Source organism: Thermobia domestica, chromosome 10, assembly GCF_964235325.1.
Source record: "Thermobia domestica chromosome 10, izTheDome1.hap1.1, whole genome shotgun sequence".
Lineage (NCBI taxonomy): Eukaryota > Metazoa > Arthropoda > Insecta > Zygentoma > Lepismatidae > Thermobia > Thermobia domestica.
The window spans coordinates 204,779,969-204,804,855 of NC_137463.1; the positions used below are offsets into that span (position 1 = coordinate 204,779,969).

The following is a 24,887-nucleotide window of genomic DNA, read 5'->3' on the forward strand; positions in this document are numbered from 1 at the left end:
TTATCAGTAACGATAAGAAGTGTGAACGTGAAATAAAAGCAAGGATAGGAATGCCGAACGAAGCCTTCAGGAGGAAGAAAAGTCTATTTTGTGGGACCTTGAATAAAGAGTTGAGAAAAATACTCATAAAATGCTTCATATGGAGTATTGTACTGTATGGAGCAGAAACACGGACATAATGCAAATGTCTAAAAGCTTTGGAAATTTGGGCGTGGAGAAGAATGGAGAGAACTAGCTGGGTCGAGCGAAAAACAAATGAGAGGGTGTTAGAAGTGGTGGATGAGAAAGGAACAATTTTAAATATTGGGAAGAGACAGAGAAACTGGTTGGGACATTGGCTAATAATGAACTATATTGTGAAAGGAGCATGATGGCTCAGTGGTAGAACATTTTCCTCTGGTGTATGCGATCCCTGGTTTGATCCCAGCCAAGCAAGCTTATGGTGGACAACATCGTATCCATCGTATCCCGTATCCGTGGGTTTTCTTGGGGTACTTCCGTTTCCTTACACAATTTAATTTCACCATCATTCACTTACCTTAACCATTCGTTTCCCTTGGCCTAACGGGCATAATCGTGATGCGACAAACTGAAAAATTTCATTTCTTTTTCATATGTATCATGAGGGACGTGCTAAAGGGTATGGTAGCAGGAAAGAGAGGGAGGAAACGAAAAAGGCTAGAATTAATAGACGATATTAAAACAGAAAAATTGTATGTGAAGGCGGAGAGCTGAAGACCGTGGAGCATGCCAACCTCTCAATTGCGGCAAGTAATCTGCCCATAATGGTAGAATACTTATAATGATGATGAAATGAAATGAAATCTGTGTTTTACGTCCCACGGTTATGCCGGTTAGGCTAAAGGAGACGGTGATAATGAGAGATGAGTGAAATGGTGGAATGAAGAAAGTGGGAGGAAACGGGAGTACCCCGAGAAAACCCACGAGCACGGTGTTTGTCCACCACAAAGTTCACTTGGCGGGGGCTGGGATCGAACCCGGGACCCCAAGCACCAGAGGTGAACGCTCTACCACTGAGCCACCGCGCCCCCTATATAATGATGATGAGTTTACCAAAAGTTGCAATGGACAAGGGATACAATAATAAACATTTTAGGCGCAACAGGTGCGGACATTTAGGTATTGAAGTAGTCTGTACGTCATTATTAGGATTATTTGCCTCACTGTTAGGAGTTTTTTTTTTTTTAGTTTAACGTTCCTAGATTATACTCCGAGACTAAGGAAGATGGTTAATGATGGTAATGAACGAAATAATGAAACGAAGAAAGTGGGAGAACTCTGAGAAAACACACGTACACAGTAATTGTCTACCTAAAACAAATTTTGATGAGCGCTGGGATCGAATCTAAGTTCACTGGACGTGAGCAGTCTACCACTGAGTTACTGGGGCCCTAGATACACTAGATCACTGTTCAGAGAAATTAAACAGAAATAGATAGAATTTGATAATTTGTGAAATATCTATACTTTTCATATGCAATACATTACTTAGTAAATAATATCTTCCAGCAGACGAAAATAACTGTTAGATTTCATCAAATTGCATGAAATTGGAAATGAACAACATACTTTTTAGCGCTTAAAATTCGATTTTCCGCTTTTCCCGAAAACTATCAATCAGAATTTACCCTCATGCATGTAATTCTGCCCAGCTACATGTCATCTATAGATTCATATATCTCTAAAATATTTCAACAATACTACAGTGAAACAAAAAGTTTAAGAGGTAATCATAATTTTCAGCTACACCTTATGAAACGTACTGTACACTCTCATCTGCATAGTTTTATAATATATAAAAATATATATTATATAAAGTCAAAGCAAAAATATACATATATTTGTATGCCTTTCGAGTCCTCGTCTGGAGTCAGAAATTGCACTATGTGGCAACGTCACGAATAAAGAACTACAGATTAGATCTACCAATCTATATACCGATTCTTTCCAGATGGCAACTAAAGTCGATATTGATTGACACTAGCATCACTTATTAGTGTAGCAATTGATTCAACAGGTTGTTGTATTTGTAGAGTAATGCTAATGGCTCCAAGTTAATCTGCAACGCTACCACATTGTGAAATTTTGATTCCCTATAGTGGCTGAAGGAGATCCCGGAAGACATATCATCATATATTATCCGCTTTATTTTGGTCTCTAGAAAGTGCTATGTGATCCGTGAGCGCCATCTTTAGAATATCCGATATATATATATATACATTCTTATCATTTTGTTCAATTCTAACCGGTTGGTATGTACAGTCCGCATCAAAAAACCTGCAATATGAGCATTTAAGTTTATTGTGAAACGACGAAGTCTTTTGCTCCAAAATAAGTGTGCAGGGGAGGACGCCGAGGTTTCTCAGGCGTGATTTGTCCCACTTAGACGTTATGTTGATTCCCTGGGGTAATAGGCGTAGTTCAACAATAAACTGATATGCTCATGTTGCAGGTTTTTTTGCTGTAGAGTGTACCTCATATTTGAACACAAGAAATTCCGTTAAACACTAGTAATATTTTAGAATTTACAGTCCTTAGTGAAAGATGATTATTTATACTTTAGTATGGTATTAATGATTCATCTTTACGTAGTTAAGTAATTTTGTTTATATTTTCACTAGCAGAATACCCGTTCTTAGCACGGAACAAATATGTTTCCTTTTGGACATAAAAGGGTGAATTTGGATTTACACGGCATCGGAAGTGTCACTGTTCATTTCAGCGACCTCGAAAATTGTGGATTCGATACTAATTTCGGTTATTTTCGATCATTTTCAAATATCTCTTCCCTCTTCCTCCCCTAAGTTGCACGTAAAAGTGAAAGGATGAAAACCACCTCAGGCCCGAACCTCATCTCTATTGAAAAATTGGATCGAGATCGGTCGGGTGGTTTAAGAAGTATGAAGTCACATAGTGACCTTCATATATATATATATATATATATATATATATATATATATATATATATATATATATATACAGGACCGGATCCAGGATTTTCTGAGGGGGTGCACCAATAACTATCAGTACATTTGAATCAAATTTATTTTTTTTTAAATGCCTTTAGGCATCTGTGATGTGTATAAGGAACTGACTTAAACTATTGTGTTTAGCAAAACCGCTTTCTTTTAAGCCCGAAACGGAAACATGACATGAAATTTCAGGAAAGTATTGGTATTTCCATTGCCAGTTTCTCACTTTAGATAGTGTATATTCAGATCGGAGGGGGGTGCACGTGCTCCGGTACACCTTCCCTAAATCCGGCAATGTATATATATGTATAGCATAAAATTTAAATATGGAGTAATGATTAACATTTTCTTACATTGAAAAAGTCTATCTACTTCATTTAACTCTTGATTGATTTCATGCTCTGACTTGACCGAAATATATTTCGTGATGGAGAAACTCATGACGTCTTTCTTCTTGACTGGTACGAAATAACATAAAATCAGGATGCGGAACTCTAGGAGGAGAAGCGATGAACCCATTTCGAAAATCCCTGCTTTGCAAAATGCTACTTACTTGTCTAACTTTAATCTAGAATATTTGAGGAGTTAATTTTGAAAAGGAAATATTTCCTTCTCCAGTGTTTTGTGAATAGTTTGTTAATGTATGGTATTTACTCTGTCGCATTGGAAATGAAATCTGAGTTTTATGTCCCACAGTTATGCCGGTGAAGCTAAAGCAGACGGTGATGATGAGTAATGAATGAAATGGTGGCAATCACAATATAAAGTTAGGCGTATCTATGAAAACAGAAATATATATATATATATATATATATATATATATATATATATATATATATATATATATATATATACATGGTGGTCGCTGAACATGCAGAATTAAATCCCAGTTACAGGGGCAGAATATATATATTATTCATTTATCTCTATTGTAAAGTTAGCAATTGTGGAACATTTTATTTCAAATGTCGAAGACCCGTTAAAGATGACTTCGTAAAAGGAAAAAAATCCTGAATATGGAAACGTTCTCTTTTGAAAATAAGCTCCCCATTTTGAACATTTATATGTATATCCTTAATCTACATCGGAGGAAAGGGAAATAAGAAATTTGATATAACAACATAATACTGTTACTGTAGTATATAAATAAACAATACAATAAGTACAGGTGCAATACCTGTATGTATAACTTACTTGGAATATTTGATGAATCAAAAATAAAGTTATACTTTGAAGTAAATATGTAACTTAAATAAATATAAAATCTGAATAGAGCAAACATTTATTATTTCTAATCTGTGATACTGTTTCGACAATATAACATTCTCTTCATCAGACACATAAATTTGTTTCTCATGTCTAATTAATTCGCCGATATATTGCCGAAACTGTAATAAAAATTATTAATGATCACTGTTCGCTTTAGTCTCATTTTATTTGTGACCGCCACTATATATTTTGACCTTTCTTATCTGTGCGCCACGGGTAACAATCCGCCACTAATACTTTGTTTTCGCCTTTGTTTTCACCCCATAATTGTATAATTTTCTTTGTGTATGGTTTTGCATACACGCGGCGTGGATATTAAGTTTTGAATTCAACGCCATATGTATGTAATAGCATACCTATAGAGCGAACGTGAAAAAGTGCAATATGTATTTTTGTGTATGGAAAACCATACACGAAACACTACATGAAGGAGCCCTGTGTATGGAAATCCATACACATGGCAGCCAACGTGTTAAGTTGTACGTAGTTTCAAAGCTAAAATATAATCGTGGAAGTAAGTAAAATAAGTTATTGTACATTGAAGAGGAAAATGGTGAGTTGTATATTTAATATATATATATATTCTTTCACATCAGATAAAAATCATTTGTCCGACACCTTATGGGTAATATTCAGAGAGAATTCGTTAATCAATCGTTAGTCAGGCTATTAGTTAGTGCCATATTAGCTCTGTACTAAGGAAGAAGTACATTTTCGTATTCAGAGTCTGCTTAGAGTTCAGCTAATAAGTTGATTTGGGTATCATGAACTATATAACCCCAATACCTCGAGTGGGAAAAATAAGTATGGTAACCACGGGAATTTAGACATGCGCATGCGTAATCTGTAAGTATGAAAATATATGAAATAAGAAATTCGAAGTGTTTTCTTTGTGATTTGACATCATAACATCTCAAATAATTACGAAATCTCATTATAATTAACCTATTCATTTCTGAAGGATAAATATATTTACGGGGGAAATAAGTAGGAGTCAATTAGTATTAGTACAATAGAAGGATTACAGTATGTTGTAATTGTAAAGGGAAACAATTTATCGGTCGGTTGTACGTATCCCTCAGAAAACTGGAAATTTTCTATTCATCTCTCACTGTTCATTTTAAGAATCAATTCTCGTATTATAGAGGACTTGATTAAATATGTGCTTTATAGATAACTTACCCAATGAAGTGAAAAGAAAGAAAGGAAGACAGGTAATTAATTGTTTAGTATTCTTATAATGTAAGTTTATTGTGGCTAAACCAGGGTACCCTCTCCATTAAATTAATTAATCACATGGGATTATCTTAGTCAACTATTACGTGCTAATCAGAGATTCTGAGTACACTTCTGATAACCGTGCGTTAGTCAAACCTTTAGTATGGCGCTAGTCGTACGTCAAAACGGCTCTTCATAAGGCCCTATGTCTTTACTCAAGATGGCGCTGAACATGCAGCATCAAACTATAGTTGCAGAGGCAGCTGATTAAGTTACTTTACGTCAGATAATATGAATCAATCACTAACTTTTATTAATTAAGTATAGAGGTTCCACAGATGAACAGAGAGCTTTTTGTTATTAGGTTATTTCACATTTCATTTGAATTGCTGCGACCACGTGCATGGAATTTGGTATATAGAGATTTTCGTTACACAGAAATTATTTATCCATAGCTTAGGATGTTGGAAACATACGAGATTTGTATTGTTTAAATATTTTGCCACATTCCAAACTTATTTAGATGGAATTCGAACTGCTAAATTGGTAGAGAAGCGTAGGGTGATCAGTTCTTTTTCTTGTAGCTAAAGAGTTAGCCTATATGAAAAAGGAAAAATCAGGAAGATGAAGTTCAGGAATAGATTAAGAATTTGAAATCAGGAAACTAAAATAAAGGAATATATTAAGAATTGGAAATTAGAAACCCTAAGTAAAGGAATAGATAAAGATTAGGAATCAAAAAACAGAATTGAAGAAATGGAAACCAAGAAGCTGGAAAGAAGGAATAATTTAACAACCAGAAAACCTGAATTAAAGAATAGACAAAAATGAAAATCAGAAAATCGAAATGAATGACTATATTAAGAACTAGATACCAGAATTGGAAGAATAGGTTAGGAATTGTAAACACTTAAAAGATCCGAAATGAAGATAAAGATTAAAAATACAAAATCAGGAAACCTAAATGACAATAGATTAAGAAATGAAAATGAGAAAACCGAAACAAGAAATAGGTGAACAATTAAAAATCAGGAAGTAAAGTAAAGGAATATTTTCTGTTAGGGAAATCTTTCACTCTTATGCCCCGCTAGAAGAAGTATTAAAATATGCAGATTTATTATTATTAATCATCTGTAAAACTGACTATTTTTAATCAACTAAACTACAATATGTATCTCAGGATTCTAAGTTCGAATCCCAGTAATACAATGGAGTTTACGATTTGTGTAACGACAATGGTAGAATTCTATGGGCGGTATTCAGAGAGAATTCGTTAATGAAGGGTTAGTCACTGACTAGTTAGTGGCATACTAGCTCTATACTAAGGAATTTGTACTTTTTGGTATTCAGAGTCTACTTTGAATACAACTAAAAAGTTGATTTGGGTATGATTAACTAATATAACATCAATGCATTGGGTGAGAAAAATAAATGTGGCAACTACGGAAAAGAAGATGTGCGCATGCGTAGTCTGTAAACATGAAAATACATGAAATCCGAAATCAGAAATATGTTGCACAGGCTAAACCATGGCTAAAAGAGTATCCTCTGCTCTAGATTAATTAATCACATGTGATTAACTTCGTCAACTACTACGTCCTAATCAGAGACTCTGAATACACTTTTGATAACCATCCGTTAGTCAAACCCGTAGTAGATCATTAATCAGACTTCAAAACGACCCTGCATAAGGCCCTATAATTTTATCTTGTTACATACGATATTACTATTTGCCATTGTTTGTATGTATGAAAATTGTTCATAAAATCCAATAGGCCATCCAAAAATATAATACAATACAGAATATTAAAGTTACAAAAGATACGGTGTAACTGTCTGCGGAAAACAGAAGAAAGAAACAAGCAAACAAAAGATGGAAATTAGGTAGTTAGGAATAGCATAGTCAAATATCAAATAACACACTATTTTTACACTAGTATATCACTGTTCATAAATAGAGTGGTCACAAAGTCGGTTTTCGGCACCTTTCTGCTCATTCTTATATGTATAAAAGAACATTGGTTATCATGTGATCTACCAATGAGTCTCTTAGCCCTATCTAATCTATACGATATTGCTTACCGGCAGTAAAAACTATGTAGTCTGATATATGCGTCTTAAAAGTGGGAAAAAGAAGAACTCAAAAAAGGGAGTTGGTAGCCAACGTGTTAATCGAGAAGTGTCATGCGCTGAGTCCCTTTTATACAGTTTTGGATTTGAAAACCGAAATACATTTCTGTAACAGGAACGGGTGATTAATGAAATTGAATGATTATAGAAAAATAGTGGAATGAGAATGTGGGAGGAAACCAGATACCCGAAATAGCCCACAGTCTCGATATTGTCCACCATAAACTCTCATAGGCACCTTCGAACCAGCGATGACGCTACTGAGCTACCGTTAAGTTCGAACTACTTTGCAGATATTCTAAACTGAAACAAGAAATTAATCTAAAAGGTGTGGCTCAAGGTAGCTATGTCATATTTCCATTTTCAGAATAAAAACTACCAATGGTTACAGAGCAACGTAGCAAAATTTAAATTCCGGAAAATATTGGTTCGATGTTCCGTAACAGACAGGTTCAATCAAGCTTTCACTATATTTTGGTTTTACGTGATAAGTGAACAGCTGCTAACGTTCAAATACTTTGATCACTCTATATAATAACAATAAAAAGCAAAAGAAGAGGAAGAAGCGAAAGAAGAAGGCTTGGTGGGCGTAGGCCAGTGTTGCCAGAATATCCTTCTTAGGACTTCAGCATACCATATTAGCACCTAGGAACCTGCACCAGAAATCGAACCCGAATCATATATATACAAGTGTACTAACTGTTACTTGTGTAACAAACCAATAGAATAATTACTAATAAAAAATTGCAAATGACGAGAACCTAATCAGTATTAATATTTTGGTTCTTGTAGAATGTATGTTTACCACATCTAAAATCCATGTCAGATAAAGTCGGTAATGGTAGAGCTCCACTTACAAAAGATATATTAGTTTCCATTAATAAACTAGAACTCCAGAAGGAAGTTGATACCATCATGTCTAAATGATAAACCATTTACTTAGAAAACGTTGATTCGTGAGTTCGAACCCTGTTCATACCAAATACTGTAATCATGGAGTTTTTCGAGGACTGGGTCAATAATTTTTTTGTCACTTGATCATTTTATCAATTAATTTTCATCTTCGTTTTTATGTATCGCTCATCTCCATTGCTTTTATAAGACATGCATCTACCAGAACTAAGCTTCTAAATATTTTGTTACAAAACATTTACTATATTCTTATAAGCTCTATATAGAACACGTATATCATTCGGGACCACCTTCAGACAACCCGCCACTGGTTTTTATTTACAAAAGAATGCATTTTGTGTTTTCGTCCAGATTTCTCTAATATTCGCTTTGGTTGCTGTAACATTACAAAAATATGAAAGTTTGTACGCTACAATTACCATAGCGTACTGATTATGTCACATGCATAATCATTCATATTTAAATATTTCAGAACGATTAACCAGTATCAACTTGATCGAAATCCGCCTTCTTTTTCTTGACAACTAAAAACAATGAAAACCAAAAATACATAAATGATTCAAATAGTGGAATATCATACTGCAGTGAGTCACATCTGTAAACCTGCATGCAGTAGCAGACAGTCATAGCAAAGGATTATGGGTATACACGAATACTCACCCCTTGTCACTTCGTCGCGAGGGGTCACAGGGTCACTCGCAGGCATTGATAACACGAAGAGGTCATCTGTCCATTCTGACGCCGTGTTCGATCACGACCTGGAGTCACCTCACCGCAAGCAGGGTCCATGGTTGACATCCAGGTGTGAAAGTGTTTTTCTTTTATTTGGTTAAACAAAAAGAAAAGTTCACTTGATTCACCTCCTAATTATGAAATTCTCTCTTGTTTCACAAACTAGCGGCCGCCATGTTTTTCCTCCCTATTGTGGGCCGGTCCACAGGATAAAAGTATTTTTTCGCACAAATGTATAGAAAACAGAGCTGCACAAATGCAACAAGAAAATTAACAAATGACTGCTACATGCAAAAAATGTAGAATTCCTTGTGTTACGAGCACAGCACCATTGATATTAAGTTCATTTCTAAATCCCGTGTTGAAATCACCTCCCCGGCAACACTCCACTTCCTTGTGATCGCGCAGTTCAGCCTGGAGATTTGAGGTTGTGGTCCAGAGTTGAAGACAGGGTTAAGAGATAGGAGAGAACCCAGCAAAAGAGGAAAAAGGAATATTAAAAAGTCCCGTATATGTAAAGATGGAGATGAGGAGTGTATATACGGTATATAGGGGTACAAAGTTTCCTACTCTAAAAAGATGGGTACAGCGCTTTCACTGTCACTACTGGTCATACAGTCCCACCCATGACATCATCCGGTACATCACACGTGCTGTGTTAGTTGAGACCGTTCCCGCGGTTGGCGCAGAAGCAGCAGCTCGGACCAAAATCCGAAACAGGGAGGGGCGCCACCGCACCGCGCGCTTTCCTCCTCGTCTGCTGGGAAAAGTCGATATTCACCACTCACAGTTTCGAGTGAGTACGGTCCGCGATCGTCACTTGTTTTTCCAACGTACTATTACCCATGTATTCATTGCGCAAACAGAATAATACTCTCATATGTATACATATATCTGCCATTACAAATGTTATCAAAATTTGTTCTCTATAAATTGTTTTGCTTTCTTCTAAGTTTAAAACTGGATGCTTCTTTCTTTCTTTCTTTCTTTCTTTCTTTTTTGTATCCAATAGCTTCACGTTAAGATGAGAAGGTTTGTTTTCTTCCGTTCAACAAAAAGAGCACGGGCAAATTCAAGAACAAATTTCAACTTCCAGAGAGAACAAGTTTTTAGTTTCGTTTCAGTTCTTCTACTTTTAATCACTTTCTTTCTTTCGGAGTATAATCTGTGATTTTGATTATAAAAGTCACAACACAATTCTTTCAGCTTGCCAATATGATTTCAATTTAATTTTTACTTTGTTCGTGATGGTTTCGGTATTTGGTCCATTTGTTTCTTGTGTAAGACTTTATAAAATATGGTCCTGGACATGAGATGGCAATAGGGCACCTGTACTCGTTGTTCAGTAAATAAAATGTGTACAATGTTAGATGTCAGTGCAAAACTTACAATAAAACTCTCAAAGTCACTACACTTCAAGATATTGTACTAATTAAACCTATCTTTTGCTTTTTCCTAAGCAAAGACTACTCACATTCTAAGTTATAAAATATTATTAACACGCTAAACTAAGAAAGATAATAAGTTTCACTTCCTATTGTAAAATTGAGCATGGGCAAAACGACATTCGGCTCTCCTTCTTGACTCACGAATAACATACAATGCGATCTGAATGCCTCTCACTTATAGCATAGTTCGTTAGTTGATCCATACACTAAGTTTCTCTTCATATAATAAGTGACATACTATAACCTACACCACACATTGCAGCCTTGCACTATGTATGAATATTCCTCACTGTTTTACGAGAAAAGTGTGAACTGACACCACAGAAAAACCTAATCACATTATGTTTGAAGCATTGCAGTTTCGATATTTCATTATCTTCTCGACGACCACTTTCATTTTAATTCAACATCTCATCTTTGTTGGATGTACTTTCTTGTCTCCCATTCGTCAACAACGCCCTCTTCTGCCCGTGAAACAACAAACCCGGCACACGCGACTCCTCCCGCTAGAATGGAATCAGCCTTCGAGGCCAACAAGCGCCCGAGTTTGCAGTTAGGGGCGAGTTCATTCTGAGTCGCATAGTAGGGGATGAAGCCGTATCATGTTTCATTATTTCTCTCAAATGTCTTGATACATATAACCTGAATTTAAACTTTATTTTCTCCCTTCCTATGTCTTTCAAAACTTATTTTGTTTTCTTAATGAGACGGAATAGTTAAACAGGGTTTCTCTAAATACAGTTAACCGACTACGAAAAAAGAATAACTTTAGTGGCAAAGGATCGCAGAAGAGCTTTAGGGATTTATTGAAAGGCTAAAACCAGAGTTGTTTTCTTTTTAACTTGTCAGGCATCAATCCTCAAGAATTAATCTCACTATCCCAATCCTCTTTCTCTCATTCAAATTATTTGTTTACGATGTCAATGTAGAGGACTATCTCTATATTTACTTCATTATTTTCGTATATATGCATTTTCGCTAATTATGTCTATGCGAAACAGTGTTTTGCGTTAAATAATTTCACTTAAAGAAAACAATCCTAGTAAAAAATTTACATGTTCATCACAAGTAAAAACTATTTTTTTTCTTAAAGAAGTAACTCTTCAAACAAAAAAAGTTACACTAGTACCTTCCGTATCTCACAAGATAGTCGCCATCTCAGGAATTATCTTCCTGTTTAAATAATATTTGATGTAGTTTCCAAGATATAGTAATGATTATCAGTTAAGATAAATTATATATTTTTCCTATTTTTATTGATGCATAACCTACATAAATATACACAAGGTTAAGTTTGTAGGGCGGTTTCGTAAGCAACTCACTACCAGGGGGCGCCAAACAGATTTGTATTTTTGCAACTTCCTATCACTTTCAGCGTCATGGCAGTATAAGACTTCAACCTACTAAGATTGCCAGGGCTTATCGGTATATCAATATTTCGATATTATTCGACACACCGATATTTCCAAATTTTACGCTGTTTCGATATTTTCTCCATATAAATTTTTGATATTCAAATCTGGATACCGCACAGCTCTATTTACAGTTGTAGACAAATCTATCCCCTACTCCAACCCGAAAAAAAAAACTTGATGACGTTACTGATAACCAATTCATAGTAACAAAACTGGTTGGATTGATTGAGAATAATAATTCTGAGTACGATGATTTTTTTTTTTTTTTTTTTTTTTTGATAATTTAAAGCTTATTAGAAGTACTGTTATTGTGCATGAACGAAAGTTACTCTCAAAATTTTAATACAGAGTTAAATTATTTCAGGAAACTACGATGGCGAAAAGCGTACTGTTGTAATCTTTCGGTATTAAATGTTATTTCTTCTATTTGGAAGCACTACAGATACAAGCACAGATTTTCCAACGTATTTACATATAACCTTTATCAGTAGAAACCTACCTCACGTAGAGTCCTAGCGACGCCACGGACAGAAAGATCATTGGAAGGGTAAATCGAGAGTAGCTATTCAGAATTTGAAAACAGTTTATCTATATATCTTCTCGTTACAGAGATATATGACGTAACATATGTTGATATCAAAATGATGAAATCATCCTGAAGAAAATGCAACTTACGGGATTGTACTACTGCGTGGGACAACGTTATCCTGCAGAACACCCCTGACTCGTTATACAATACAGGCGTATAAATCATGAATGATTATTTTACCATTCCTTGTCCAGTTAAACACTCGGTTCCGTTAGATATAATGGAGAACGATATCTGCTCCGAAGTCTAAGCTTCAGAACGGACCACAGAAGTTCTGTAATGTTGAAGTCTGGGCATTAGGTGGGCCCGGGAAGGTACAGTTCATCTCGATGTTCATGAAACTATACTTTAACAGTTCCAGCAGTGTAGCCTCACTCATTCTTATCTTGGAAAATTTACCATTAGCCAGAAATAGTAGCTTCATCATAGATTGCACGTGATCATCTAAACTGTCCATATAATTACTGGCAATAAATCGTCCTGTCAGCGTAAGCTGCCACCATGTTTCATGGTAGGAAGCAGGCAATTTATGATTTAGATCTAAATACTGCGGCCATAAGAGACATGGGCGCACAAGTTAATATGCAATCCGAATCACATAAGATCCCTTAATCACATAAGCATTTAATCTCATGTCCTTTCCGCACACACATGATTTCCGGATGAGAATATATATATTCGGAATTCAAAAATTAAGGACCACCCTAATATATATATATACAATGTAATCAAAAGTATCCAGACACCTGGCTGAAAATGACTTACAAGCTAGTGGCGCCCTTCATCGGTACTGCTGGAATTCAATATGGTGTTGGACCACCCTAAGCCTTGATGACACCTTCCACTCTCGCAGCAATACATTCAATCAGGTGCTGGAAGGTTTCTTGGGGAATGACAGCCCATTCTTAACGGAGTGCTAAACTGAGGAGAGGTATCGATGTAGACCTGGCACGAAGTCGGCGTTCCAAAACATCCCAAAGTTGTTCTATAGGATTCAAGTCAGGACTCTGTGCAGGCCAATCCATTACAGGGATGTTATGGTCATGCGACCACTCCGCCACAGGCCGTTTAGTATGAACAGGTGCTCGATCGTGTTGAAAGATGCAATCGCCATCCCCGAATTGCTCTTCAACAGTGGGAAGCAAGAAGGTGTTTAAAACATCAATATAGGCCTGCGCTGTGAGAGTACCACGCAAAACAACAAGGGGTGCAAGCCCCATCCAAGAAAAACACGACCACACCATAACACCAACACTTCCGAATTTTACTGTTGGCACTACACACGCTGACAGATGACGTTCACCGGGCATTCGCCATACCCACACCCTGCCATCGGATCGCCACATTGTGTACCGTGATTCGTCACTCCACACAACGTTTTTCCACTGTTCAATCGTCCAATGTTTACGCTCCTTACACCAAGCGAGGCGTTGTTTGCCATTTACCTGATTGATGTGTGGCTTATGAGCAGCCGCTCGACCATGAAATCCAAGTTTTCTCATCTCACGCCTAACAGCCATAGTACGTGGAGTGGATCCTGATGCAGTTTGGAATTCCTTTGTGATGGTCTGGATAGATGTCTTACTATTACACTTTACGACCCTTTTCAACTGTCGGCGGTATCTGTCAGTCAACAGACGAAGTTGCAGTGTACGCTTTTGTGCTGTACGTATCCCTTCACGTTTGCACTTCACTATCACATCAGACAGTGGACCTAGGAATGTTTAGGAGTGTGGAAATCTCGCGTAAAGACATCTGACACAAGTGACACCCAATCACCTGACCACATTCGACACCACCGCGAAGCGCCCCACTCTGCTTTCTCACGATGTCTAATGACTACCGAGGTCGCTGAATGAGTACTTGGCAGTAGGTGGCAGCACAATTCATCTAATATGAAAAACGTATGTTTTGGGGGGTGTCCGGATACTTTTGATCGCATAATATATATATGCTATCTGTGTATGTATTAGGGTGGTCCTTAACTTTTGAATTCCGAACTTCTTTGGACGAACCTCCTAAAATGGTTCCATATGGAACCAAACTAAGCCAGGACAAAAAATAGATCCATTGAGTAATATTAAATGGTGCCCCACGCGACCTAAAGTTTTGAATCCGATTACAATATATAGTATATGAGGAAAATCTGGGACGATCTCTCGTAATTTAGAAATGGCTTAAGGGAATGAGAAGATAGGAACTAGAGGAAGAGACACGTCTAATATTGTATAGTATTGTTGTGGTGGCCATCTTGAAGTCCGCCATATTGGATTCAGGTCAAAATTTTCAAATAGGAAGAGGGTCATGTGATATAACAAACAGAGCGAGGGAAGAGTTTTACAAAGAAAATGTGAGGACATAGAAGAATTAGAAAGAGTTGGGGAAAGGCTATATCCGAGGTTAGGAATGGAAAGGCAACCGCGATAGATAATATACCAATCGAATTCATTAAAAATATAGGAGACAAGGGAAAGAAAGAATTGTTCCGACTATGCAATGAAATACATGAGACAGGGGAGTGGCCAAAAGACTTCCTGAAGACGATCATGATACCGATGACTAACAAATCAAACCTAAAGAGATGTGAGTATTATAGAACTATTAGTCTCATATCTCACGCAGCTAAAATTTTGCTCCTAATACTGAACAGAAGGTTATATGAAATAACAAATGAAGAAGTTGAGGAGTTGCAGTTCGGGTTCAGAAAAGGTAAGGGCACAAGAGATGCTATTGGATTATTAAGGGCGATCGGTGAAAGATTTATAGAAAAAGGGAAAGAGGTGTATGTTGTATTTATCGATCTAGAAAAGGCTTTTGACCGCGTGAATTGGGAATTGGTGGGAGTTCTAAAAAAAAGATAGGATTGGAATGGAAAGATCGAAGACTCATAAGAAACTTATACATGAACCAACAAGTAAGTGTTACGATAGGGGAAGAACTGACGAAAGAGAGTGCAATTGGAAGGGGAGTTCGACAAGGATGCTGCCTCTCACCAACACTATTTAATGTCTATCTAGAAGATCATAGTGAAAAAGAGTTTACATGATAATGACGGAATTTCGGTAGGAGGTAGAATGATTAGATGCTTAAGATTTGCAGACGATATGGCGCTTGTTGCAGAATCTGAAAAGAAAATCAATAAAATGTTAGAAAAAAAATGAGGAAAGGCTTTGAAGAATATGGGATGAAAATAAATTTTAGAAAGACAAAAACCATGGTGATTGGAACGAAGAGGTCTGTGTCAAATATAAAAGTAAGAGGGGAGCAAATAGAACAAGTGAATAGTTTTCGATATCTAGGTAGTATTCTTAGTAATGACATAAAGTGCGAACGTAAAATAAAAGCAAGTATAGGAATGGCGAAAGAAGCCTTTAGGAGGAAGAAAAGTCTGTCTGCTTGAATAGAGAGTTGAGAAACAAACTCATAAAATGCTTCGTGTGAAGTGTTGTACTGTATGGGGCGGAAACGTGGACATTACGTAAAAGTGATGAAAAACGACTGGAAGCATTCGAAATGTGGGTGTGGAGAAGAATGGAAAGAATTAGTTGGGTCGAGCCGAAAACGAATGAGACAGTGTCATAAATGGTGGGTGGGAAAAGAACACTTTTAGATATTATTAGGAAGAGGAAGAGAAACTGGTTGGGACATTGCCTAAGAAGAGATTGTATCATGAGGGACGTCGTAGAGGGTATGGTGGCGGGAAAGTGGGGCATAGGGCAAAGGACACTACAATTAATGGATGATATAAAAACAGAAAGATCATACGTGAAGACGAAGAGGTTAGCAGAGGACTGTGGAGCATGGAAGCTTCTTAGCTGCTGCAAGTGACCTGCCAGTAAGGGCTAAATATCTATGATGATGATGATGATGATGATTCCTAAATGGAAACCCCAAGTTGTGATACTTGTTCCCATCTGAAATTTTCTCAAGAATTCAATGGTCTGCTTTTTTTCTCATTTATATATTAATGTAGTAAAAGTTTATTTTTCTATAATATCTTGCTCAAGGCGGGAGTTAAAACTCTGAAACCCTCCACCCTTGCGTACCTCACAGTTGTCGAATTTCATGGTTTTGATATGAAGTAGTTCGAGGAACAAAGTTACAGTGAATTAAAAATTTGACTTTCTTCGAAAGAATTTATTTCGAAAAAGTGTTTACATAAGTATTACATCTATGTAATTATGTAGATAGTTTTCAATAGATGTAAAATATCATAATGCTGTTTAGAGTAAGTTGATATTTCAAACAGTTCCGGAGAAATGGAAAATACGGGTAGGAATTTCTATACTGATGGCCAGGGCCCTTCGTTGTAAATATACCCTCCCTAAAGAGAGAAGATAGCAGTGAAAATAGCAACATTTCCGAAAATTTCTGCTGTCATGTTTCCGTTTGGCCATAAAACAAAGGGAAGTTTTGCAAAATCGGTAGTTTAAGTTAATTTTATAAAAGTTGAAAGAAAAGGATTCGTCGAGAACAGACACTTAGCATTTCCAGGGCATTTCCTAATTCCCACCACAGATACCTAAAGGCATTTAAAAAATTCAAATTCAATTCAAATGTACTGGCAGTTATTGGTGCACTCTCCCTCCTCAGAAAATCCTGGATCCCACCCTGCTGATGACAATGATGTATGTGTGAGAACTTTTTGTTTGTTTCTTTGACATTACAACTATAACTTTTGTTATTTGCAATTGCAACGGTACGTAATTACATGAATTTAAGCAAAATTGGAGCTTTAACAATCTTTGTAACATCTCTTGAATGGTTTGAGATATCAAATTACTGTAAATGGCGTTATGATCATTACTTCTATTGAAAATGAGACACGTAACGTACGTAATTGGATGTGGTGCTTATCTAAGCACTTTTTCCAAAGAAAATCTTTTGGAAAAAGTCAAATTTTCAATCCCGTGTAACTTTCTTTATAATTTATTCATAATACCTCATTTCATGATCATTGTATTTGACAACAAAGTATCTGGGATGTGCATTGCTCATGTCTGCCTTCTTTGCGTTATTAGGTTATTATCGTTGTGGAGGCTTTAAATATTTGGATGTTTGTGATACTGTAGCGTTCTTAGTTTGTAACACTGAACAATGAATAGGTGTGATTTAATAATCATGTCTTTTCGTTTACTATGTAAATTTGAAATTTGTAGTAACTTGACTTCGTGCTATTTGAAAAAGGTACAACTTTACATAAGGCTCGTTAGTCCTGTGGTAATGCAGAATATGTTAAAAAAAAAACTCTTCGTCGATATACAAAATTCCAGCACTACTAGCTGAAATACCAGGCGCTGCACGGTAAGAATAATGTTAATGCACAATATTTGAAAATAAGAAACTGAGTAGGACAAATAACGAAGAGCAACGCCAATTGTATTGCCTCTGTGAATTCCCGAGCCAGCTGGCATGTACGTTCTCGACTAAACGTGGGCTTTAAAGTAATTAGGACTATCAGCAATCACCTTAACAACCCAGAAGATTAAGGATTAGACAGTAACCTCGGTAATTCTGGAAATTTTATTTTTTACTCCTTGTCACTTCCACTGATGGCTTCTGAATTTGGAACTAGATGACATTGGAATTGTCATTATTCATCTCAGTAATCCCGAAAACTAGTTATTCAATACCAATATCAGTCATTTTTAGTTAATTTTTATATATTGTCACCCTTCCTCCCATCCCCTAGGGATGTCTTACTTTGATAAGATCACTTTAACCCTTTCACTGTGGAAGGCGACGGAAAAAAAATTCCCTAACCTGCGAATGTCGATTATAGTCGACGTGTTAAAATTTGACTGTATCTTTGTTTTGTCGATTGTACTCGCCAAAGGTTTTCTGTGTGATTTCTATTGTTTATCGAAAACAATAGAACACAAAAAAATGAACGGTACAACTTTGGCGACTACTCTCGACAAAGCCAAGATACGGACAAACAAATTTTAACACGTCGACTATAGTCGACATTCGCATGTTAAGGAAATTTGGTTCTGTCGACAAAAGTCGACTTCCTCTATGAAAGGGTTAAAGTATGCCAAGTCAACGGTGTGAATTTGTATACGGGACAAACAAAACTCACCTTTATATACTGGTATAAAATTAGTTTAAAAGTTACAAGTGTGTTTCAAGATAAGTGTCCAGCCTGTATACCTATCGATAGATCACAACAAGCTAAACAAAATGACGTGCTTGAGGATCAGTGGAGAAAAACTAATTTTTTAGGGAGTAAAAATTACGTCGTTGTCAAAATATCAATTAATAGTTTATAATCTGCTGGAAGAGGTTTTCATTTATTTATGCACTGTATATGTAAAAAAAAAGAAAGAAAAAAAGAAAAGACACTAAGAGTAAGTAACATATATCTATTATTGCTTAGTTCTTTAAAATTGACATACATACTTCAAACTGTGAGACATACTCCCAACAATGATAGATATATTCCCAGCAGTGACAGACATACAACTAACAGCGACACACATACTCCCAACAGTGACATACTCCAACTGACAGATCTTCAGCTAACAGTGACACATACTCCGAACAGTGTCACACATACTCCCAACAGAGACAGACATACAGCTAACAGTGACACATACTCCCAACAGTGACACACATACTCCGAACAGTGGCAGACATACTCGGAACACTGACAGGTATACAGCTAACAGTGACACTCACACTCCCAACAGTGACATTTATATTCCCAGCGGTGCAGACATACTCCCAACAGTAACAGGAATACAGCTAACAGTGAAATACATACTCCCAACACTGACAGATATACAGCTTTCAGTGACACATGTGCTCCTAACAGTGACACATACTCCAACAGTGACAGGTGTACAGCTAACACTGACTCACATACTCTTAACAGCGACACACATACTTCCAACATTGACAGCTATAGAGCTAGCAGTGGCATTCATACTCCCAACAGTGACATTTATATTCCCAACAGTGACAGACATACTCTCCACAGTGACAGACGGACAGCTAACAGTGACACACATACTCCCAACAATGACAGTTGTACAGCTAATACTGACTCACATACTCTTAACAGTGACACACATACTCCCAACAGTGACAAATATATAGCTAACAGTGACACACATACTCCTAACAGTGACACATATACTCCCAACAGTGCCAAGCATACAGCTAAACCTGACTCACATACTCTTAACAATGATACAGATACTCTTAACAGTGACACACATACGTATTAGTTCCTAAAGTGACGTACGTATTAGTTATAAAGGTTCTTGCTACAGAGATTACAAATATCTCATTTACTTGTTCAAATATTGGAATTCACACCCAAAGGTTGAAGGAGAAAATTTTAAGACAACTTCGTTTTGAATCCTTCGATATAAACATGTGAACTTTTATATAAGCGACACGAATCTATCATTAATTTTTACTTCTGTATGCAGTTGAAGAGACAGTGTAGGAGAAAAGAAAACTTATAATATTGGTCTATTGCAACGTTTCATTTGAACTGCTATGAGTACAAGCATGGCATTTGTTATACATATATAAAAGGATTCTAGCCAGATATCTCATTCACTTGCAGGAGTTGTAATAATTCACCAGAAATATAACTTCAATCACATGATCACGCAGTGAGTACTGTTAGTACTGTTAGTCCGTTAGTTCACATTGGGAGTTCGAGACCTTCTAAAAATCATGAGCAATTTCTTGCTGTCCTTCAAGTTTCTGTGGTCGTCTTCTTGTCACATTGGTTTAAGTAGAAAGTGATTAATTAGACCATAGAGTTAGAGTGAAATAAAATGAAGTGGCTAGTGCACACGCTTTTGGTGCACTAACCTGTTGTGGATTCAAATGAATCACATTTTTGAATTGCCATATTTTGTTTACTTGCACATGAAAAGTCACAGTTTTTGTACTGATGTCACAATAGACATTTTACAATCATATGAAATCAATTAATGACAGAAAAAACATCCTGATTAGCAGCCGCTCTGACTTTTGTATCCACATTCCCCATCAGCTGTTCGAAGTAGTTTGCACTGAATTGACGTATTATTTTTCGAACTCGTTTTTCCAAACATGATGTATTTTTTGGTGTATATGGTGCTTGAAATAGTTTTGCTTTCAAATGAGCCCAGAATTTCTCAATCGGACTGTTTTTGGGCACATTTGATGGATTGCGCTTTTTGCACAAAAACTGCAATCCCTCCAGGTCCAGCAAATACTGCGTCCCTATTGCATAGCGAGAAGAAGCTAAATCAGGTCAAAAGATGTAATCACCATTCGGATAGTTTTCTTTGATAAATGGAAAAAGTCTCTTTCGAATGCATTTATTTTGATATATATTTTGAGTAATTGTACCCATACCCATTGGTTGCTTAAGAAAATGTGGTTGAGAATGACCTTTTCTGCTTATTGCAATCCAGATGAGTAGTTTCTATACAAATTTAGTTTTGAACTTAAATTTTACGGATTCAGGGACAGGAAGGTGACCAGATTCAGAGTATGACATGTTTTCACAAAAATCATACCAATGTATCAATGTAACACCCACTCACATCAATATATGTTTCATCATCCAATATTATGTCCCTATCATCATTAGAGGCACGAAACTTGTCCCTGGCAATTTTGTTCAGAATTACTTTTTGTTTCTTTTTCTGTTTCTCACCTGTATATGAAGCATCCTTTTCCGTCTTCTTTTTGATCCCCAGTTCCAGTAGCCACTTCCTCATAACATCACGACTCACTTTTAATGCACGTGCATCACTTGAAATGGTAAACCCGTCGTTAGCGTCCATCAGTGACAAAATCTTCTCTTTGATTTTTTCGTCATAATTATATTTTCTCTCCTCCCCTTCTCTTTTTTCATTGAAATCCCATCTTTGATTCTTTTTAATGTTCTGTACAGAGTTATATGACTCAATCTTTCTTTTTGAAAGTGTTTCATGACTTCATCGTCAGACAGTCCCGCATTCCTCAGCACAAAATCTCAAACACGAGTCCGATTAACTTCCGCTTCCGTCCGAGTTACACCACTTACTCAAACAGTCTGCAATGGTAAACGCAGATTTGGTGGCGATTACGGTAGTACTAATTTGCAGCAAAAGTAGAACAGGGATTCTTTTGGAGGAGGGTAAATCATCCATGAGCGCAGAATCTTTTCTCCATTTGACAGAGTACAATAAAATCAATCCCGAGTCAATTTTGTCGTTTCACCTTCAATGGAATTTTCACGAAGAGTGACCACAGCGAAATCGCAATCTGTATGTTGAATTACGCTAGAACCTTAACCCACAAGTAACACTCTGAGGTTATCGTTAATAGTGGACTATTCACAAACACCCTTGTCTTAAATTTTATCACATAAGTGCTTGAACAGGTTCATCTTCTGATTTATCTTAGCGTGAAGTTAGCTTCAGAATCAGGTTTCTTTGCCAACTGTAATTTCATGTGAGGACATTCTTTCAGTCTTCTTAACCTCTTAACTGCCAATGACGATTTAACTCGTCATAAGAATTTCGCTTGTATTTGTAGTCTGACGACTACTTTCGTCATAATAAAATTCGTATTTGGCGTGACGAATTAATATGTATCGTATTGGGTATTGCGTGAAACGTGAAACTCAAAGATTTCATTTCATTTCATAATATGTATTTTTAACAAATTTATTCCCCATTCAGATGCAACTTTCTCATTTGGAAACTCCCCAGTTAACAGGTTAATATCATTTAACCGTTTAGATTCTCTTACTTGACTATCACACCTAGTTTCGTCTTCCAAATTCTCAACACTGGTCGCACCTCTACTAGCAATAGGTACGTTAGAGCTTTGACTAGCTCCAGTTCCTGAATGAAAATACTTTAGTAATGCATCCTGGTTCCGCTTTTAATTGTCCTGCTTTTGGTTTCGTTCCTTCCAGTACTGTTGCTCGGCTTTCTCGAATTCATTTAGTCTAAAAATAACAATATCAATAATACTTATGAAACGAAATCTTCCTTTTTTACCCCCCATGCTTATGCTGTGCAAGCTATAGCAAACGGTAAGTAATAATGTTAATGTCACACATACCGTTTTATGATAATTAGTCACTTACCATAATATATTACAATTTCCTGGTTTTAGATTAAAGTCAAACCAGGGACGGTAATGACTTACTTAAAATTAAACTGTAGTTGAATAACGTAAGTAAAGTTTCTTTTCTATTGGATGGAAAGTAAAAACAAGTGAACGTTTCAGTTTAATTTTATTCAAGTTTTAAGAATTTAATCACATTGAATAAAACCGAATTCATAATTAACACTTAATATTCACTACATTCAACTACAATCACATGTTGAAACCGGATTCTAAGTTGGCTAGTGAGATTTAGCGCAGGAAGTAATAGAATATAGTAATACTAATTACTGACAAACCTATCAATGTATACTTTCGTTAAGTCATATAATTTTGAACTATAAAGAAATATCAAGATTGAGTATAGACATCAATATTTTGATTTTTTCAAAATTTTGAAAATTTCAATTTTTTTAAAAATTGGCCCGTTTTTGCCGCCCCCTTTGCTACGTCATTGTGGATCCATATATGATGAGTTCTGTTGATATATTTTTGTTTGCGAGATGTCCAAACCCTAAGCTTTGATGGTCCACAGCTCATAAACCAAAACCTTACATACCACAATGTTTTATATGCTTATATAACAGGTTAGGATCTACCACCATGCAAATTTCATCTAATACTAGCATAATATAGAAAATCCTTGACTTTTCAGGATAAAATCATTTGAAGGACGAAAAGTGACGCTAAATATCAAACAAAAGATGTATCCAAGTACAATATTCCTCAAGTGATCGTCCTTGTTTTGATATATATATCTTGACTCAAATAAAAAAAAAAACTCATAGAGTAACCCTATGACAATACAGAAGGAACTTAATATGAGTAATTAGATTTGAGCCATAGACTATAAAATTAGTGTGATTATTATCCTCTCATGCTATTATGACAACCCGCATTCTGTTCTGCAAAATTTAATTGAGTTCCAAGACAAAGGGAAGTTCTTAATATCTTTATCATATTCTATTATTAACAATCCTTCGTCAGCAAGTATTCCGTTAACGGGAACCTCTCTTGGTACAATGGGATTTTCCGTGCGATGATAATATACTGGATAAACTAACGAAAGTCTAAGGATTTAACTACAATTACAAGAAAAACCTTGTCTGTAAATATTAAGAGTTGTTCCAACCAAAATTATTATTACCATTCATCTTCTTACAGTAATCGATAAAAAAAAATGACAGAGAATTAGAAACTAGGAAAGTATTAAAAGTAGAAAAAAATCATCATAAGGATTTACTCCTCGATAATTCTTCATGATCGCATTAGAAAGCAATCAAGCAAAGTTCATAATTATTTTCCAATTCATTTAATCATGTATGAAAAACTTTACCTGTACATAATATTCTCTACTAGCATCTATTACCTGCTTCGCTGGGTTAAATTAAGAAAAAATAGTAATATGTTCCGTTAGTCAGTCACTTTTTACTATTATAAAACACTCTTTGATATTGGTCATTTTCGATCATTTTTATGTGTCCCCCTTCTCTCCCCATGTTGCAGGGCACCAGCAACCCCAAAAACTATAGATTCGACACTAATATCGGTCATTTTCGATTATTTTTAAATATTTCTCCCCCTCTCTTAAGTTAAACTTACACCGTGAAAGTGATATGACAAAAACCATCTCAGGTTCGAACTTCATCTAGGTTGAAAACTTGATCGAGATCGGTCCGGTGGTTCAAGAGTTATTAAGTTTTATTTATTTTTATGTGTCTCCTCTCCCATCCCCTTCCCCTAAGTTCCACCGTCAAAGTGAAATGATAAAAAACATCTCACGCCCAAACCTCATCTATGTTAAAAATTTGATCAAGATTGATCGTTTGGTTCAAGAATTATTAAGTTTCCTTTATTTTTTACTCCTCCCTCCCCCTCTTCTAATATATATCGTCAAAGTGAATAGATAAATACCATCCAAGGCTCGAATCTCATCTATGTTGAAAACTTGATTGATGTCGGTCGGGTGGTTCAAGAGTGATGAAATCACAAAGACAGCCACTTTCATTTTTATTTTTACATATATCTCCCCCCTCTCCCTTCCCTACGTTGCACCGTCGAAGTAAAA

At 36.1% G+C, this 24,887-nt stretch overlaps 1 protein-coding gene across 3 annotated transcripts in view; it reads right to left on the bottom strand.

Moving 5' to 3' along the window:
• LOC145662942 (tolloid-like protein 1) overlaps window positions 1–11,201 on the bottom strand; it is a 964,318-nt gene extending 953,117 nt beyond the window's left edge. For all 3 annotated transcript variants that reach the window (XR_014127127.1, XM_081728975.1, XM_081728973.1), the window contains exon 1: window positions 9,183–11,201. The gene's annotated coding sequence lies outside the window, so the exon portion shown is untranslated. The remainder of the gene's footprint in view (window positions 1–9,182) is intronic.
• Between the last annotated feature and the right edge of the window lie 13,686 nt (window positions 11,202–24,887).